At 38.2% G+C, this 4,504-nt stretch overlaps 1 protein-coding gene across 16 annotated transcripts in view; it reads left to right on the top strand.

Annotated features, from left to right (window-relative positions):
* Window positions 1-4,504, top strand: part of ank2a (ankyrin 2a, neuronal) — an 89,756-nt gene that overhangs the window by 22,553 nt on the left and 62,699 nt on the right. The gene's annotated exons all lie outside the window — the stretch shown is intronic.

Here is a 4,504-nt window from a genome sequence, read left to right on the forward strand (position 1 = left end):
CCAATCAACACCTGCACTCATGTGACAAGAGTGGCCCCTCAGTGAGTCAGACAAACAAGGATTCTAACGAGCCTCCATTGTTAGGAGAGTGAGAACAATTTGCAAGCAATCCAGCTTACATCACATCTCAGCTTTAAAAGCTCAACTCCACACACTCTATTTCTGAATTGAGAAAGCTCCTCGGATGAGAAGCGAAACGTCTTCAGCTACAGAATAGAAGTCCAGTTGTTTTTGTTTTTTAACTTTTTTTGAATTTACCATGGCCTGGATGACTGAGAATCTACACCAGCATACTGCAGCAAACTATTACCAACTCTTTACAAACAGGATGGCAACTGGTTGGTAGTCAGGAAGTAGTTTGTGACCACCCTTAGACCTTCTGTCTGTTGCCATGAATGCCATGGGGTTTTCTTTAGCATACGAACATGAAAGACCGACTACACACACACATACACACACATATCATGCAACAGGAGAGCCATGCCCTTAAAACTATGTCAGATGATCAAATCTGAGACTTTGTCAGGTGACTAAAAATGTGACTGACATTTACACATATGTCAAAGTGATGCCCCGACCTAGTGTGTGTGTGTGTGTGTGTGTAAAGGACAAGAAACTATACCTTAGATTTACTGTAAACATAACTGTCACAAAATATACATCCTGCCAGCTCACCATTGCCTATTGCCAAAAGTAAAAGGTCGATAATGTTGCTAAATGTTGTAATGTTAGGGAAATATCTCATGGACCAGTAGATAGATTTTAATAAAACCTTCAGAAAGTAATTACTGGATAGTCATCTAAAAGTGATAAACCTTTGAAGCCAACCCAATTCAAGACGGCTACAACTTGACTGGTTTTACAGATATTGAGTTAAAATTAGTTGTGGCAGCAGTTGAGCTTCATTCTCAACGCATACTCCAAATGTTAATGTTAAAGTAATTGCTGGATGGACATCTACAACTGATTGACTTTCAGAGTCAACCCAGTTGGAGATGGCTGCCACAGCCAGATAATGAGCTACAATTAGGTGTGGTAGTAGCTGAGACTCATTCCCAACACCTACTCGAAGTGCGCAAGACTATGCAAAAATGTGACTTTGTTACTTTTTCGTTACTAAACTCAATTACAAAAAATGTTGTGTAGAGTATAAATAAAAAACAGAATTCTACATAGCAAACATATACGTATGTTTAAACTAACATGTATTTTGGAAATAATAAGATAATGTTGAATTGGAAGGCAGCACCACATCTTAAAAAAATTAGAACTGGGTCATGTTTACCACTGTGAAGCATCCTGTCTTCTTAAACAACAGTTTACACATTTAGGAGCCAAGGAGACCAGTTACTGGAGGTTGTGAAGGCAATGTTGTCCCATTCTTGTCTGATATAGGTTTCTAGTTGTTCAACAGTCCTGCGTAGCCTTTGCTGGATATTTTGTTTCATGATGCTCCAAATGTTTTAAGTTGGTGAGAGGTCTGGACTGCAGGCAGGTCTGTCTGACCACAGAGCAGTTTTCCTCTTTCCCTCGGTCCATTTCAAATGAGCTTTGGTCCATAGAAGACAGCAGTTTCTGGATGGTGATCACATATGACTTCTTCTTTGCCTGATAGAGCTTTAATTAGCATTTGGGGATGTCATGACAAACTGAGTGTGAAAGTATTCCTGGGTGATGCTGATAACAGAATCAGACCTGTTTTTAATGCAGTGCCACCTGAGGGTCCAAATGTCACAAACATCCAACACTGACTTTTGTACTATATTTGATATGTTTACTATGTTACATTGTGAATAAAATGTTTATCAAATGTGTAAGTCATTGTATTTTACTTTTATTTACTTGTTACACAGCTTCCCAACTTCTTTTGAATTGACGTTGTACATGGTTTGATCAAAATGGCAATGTTAATAGTTATTCTGAGTAATTTCTTGTCATAAGATGATTGTATTTTAAAACTCTGGCATGAAAAAGGCGGGCAAGATGCACTCTTTCAAGGAATGCTAGGCCTTTAAAGATGACGTGTTTAGTCGTTTTAATTTAAGTTACTGATAGCTGAGATCAACTGATGAAAGTTACACATTTATATGTAGGTTTACATTTTAGACAACCCCTTTATTTGTCAGAGAACTCTTCAAATTTTCATCACAAACAGCCTCCAGTTGGTTTTTCCTTCATGTTTTACGGACGTTTTACATCTGCAATTTACTAAAAGAAGCTTCAACCTCTGCAAAGTGTTCATTAATGCCTGAAGAGTCCAGTCTTAGAAAGCAGAAACTGTTTGTTCAGGGTCTGGTACCAAAGACAGGGGACCTTCGAAGTTGATTAAAGAAAAGGAACAGATATATATTCCTGGCCAAAGCTGCCAAAGCTACTGTCATATGGCGATGTTTCTGTGTAGAGCAGATAAATAAGGCAAACAAATACTCAAAAAAAAGTCATCAGAGCTTAGTTCTGATATTGTTGAATTCTATCTCTGTATATCTGTGAACATGGTGGGAAAAAGTGCATGAATGAGCTGTAATGAGCTTTTTGTTTAAGTGAGTTGTTTTATTCCATGTCCTCACAATTAAAGGGCAGACCTTCCCTCTAATCTACCCCAATGGTAATCCCTGGGGAGTGATATTGCTTTTTAATCTGCATTTTCTCTTTTCCCCTTCTAATTCGTCCCCATCTGACACTTGGACCTCTAACGCAACACCAAATGCATATGACCACTTCTGTGTGATCATAACAAAGGTCAGCGGTCAAAAAGGAGGATGAATAATAATCTGTGCTGGACGTAGCTAAACAGTCGTTGTCCTGCTCTGGTGGAGCGACGTACTGCTGAGGCTGACTGTCCATTAGCTAAATTGAGCTTTCACTTCCAGCTCAGCTCAGAGGAAAAGAAGCTTTACATCAGTCTGTGTGACAGAGTGTGTACATATGTGTGTCTATTGGGGGGTTTGCCTGCCTCTCCTGAAATACATAATGGTTTAAATGTGATTGAAACACTCTAATAAGATTGCATCTTTTTTTTGCTGTGTCAGAGTCCCATTTTACAGCTGACGCAAAATGCTCCAACTTTCTCTGTGTGCTTATGTCAGCAGTGAACATTTCACATTTATTATAGTAAAACTATCCCAAACTTCCCGACCATATTATAACCTCTAATTTGCTGAGGTAACAACATTAAAGACTTCTGTAGTTGAGCCTTACAAGAGATGGCGAGCCTCTCTCCAAAGAAGAGCAGAAGCAGCAACGGGCTTGAGCTAACCACACCCGTCAGATGATGGCTGATGGTGCAGACCGTGAGTCAGTGAATGTCAAACGATTAGTCATGTTGATCAGCGAACAAAAACATAAATTATATGGTATTATATATATATATATATATATATATATATATTTTATATGGGCAAAGACACCGCCTAGATCGCAAACAAAACCCAAGTAAAACAAAATACAAGTTTGCTTACAGCTGGGTTTTCTGTGACGTACAACACTCTGCAGAAGTGCATTGACTCATTTCAGCCCAGTCCTTGTACCTGACAGGAGATTGTGTGCTTAAAAGAACGGGACAAGTGAAATACAAAAGAAGAAGTGTAAAACTGTCAACGGCAGATTCACTGTATTTGGAAGTCATGTCTTTCAGAAAACAAACAAAAAAAAAACAACAAAGACCTGACCTAAAGGTTGCATCCTCCTTCAGTTGATCATTTACTGCATGCTTCCAGAGATAATAGCGTTTTAGGAATCCCCTTATTGGCGATAAAATATTGTTGTGTGTGTCAAACTGTTATATTTTAGATTTGTTAAAGATTCCGTAAAATAGACTGCAACAGATTGTGTCTTTGTGACAGGCTGCTGGTAATAAAGTGCCTAAAGATCCCATGTGAATCTGGTTCTTTGGAAAGTTGTCTTTTTACATGTTGATATAACACTGACCAAACCCTTGAGTTAGAGAAATTTCTCTGAAAATGGTCTGGTCTTAAAGACCACTTTAATTGTTAAGATCACAAGTCTGGATCGTTCAAAATTTCTTCACAGTGCTGTATATGCAACATGAGAATGAACTTGCTATATTATTGTAAGCTATGTGGGACCTTATTTCAGGCTACAGTACAGTAATCGATGATCTTGGCATTATTTCTAAAACACAGTATGTTCTTCATAGTTAATTAAGAAAATCTGGTCTCAGGACATCTTTGCATTTCTAAGTGTTTCATTTGAAATTCAGGACATCACTGTAGTGTTGATGTTTCCTTTTAAAGTAATATACAGCACTGTATGTCAGTTAACTACAGATCCACTTAAACACTTTGACCTTTAAAGTGAGCCCCATTTTTCTTTTTGAAGGGCTGACAAATTTAGTAGCTTCTAAATGTGACTATCTCTGTTTGTGTGTGTGTCCTACATGTGCTCTATGACTGTGCAGAAACATTACACCCTGTTGACTGTTCGTCAGGAGAGCGGATCTATTTTTTATTGGTCTGTTTGTATTTGCATGGTTTTTTTTTTTGGG

The sequence above is a fragment of the Kryptolebias marmoratus genome, linkage group LG3, assembly GCF_001649575.2.
Source record: "Kryptolebias marmoratus isolate JLee-2015 linkage group LG3, ASM164957v2, whole genome shotgun sequence".
Classification (NCBI taxonomy): Eukaryota; Metazoa; Chordata; class Actinopteri; order Cyprinodontiformes; family Rivulidae; genus Kryptolebias; species Kryptolebias marmoratus.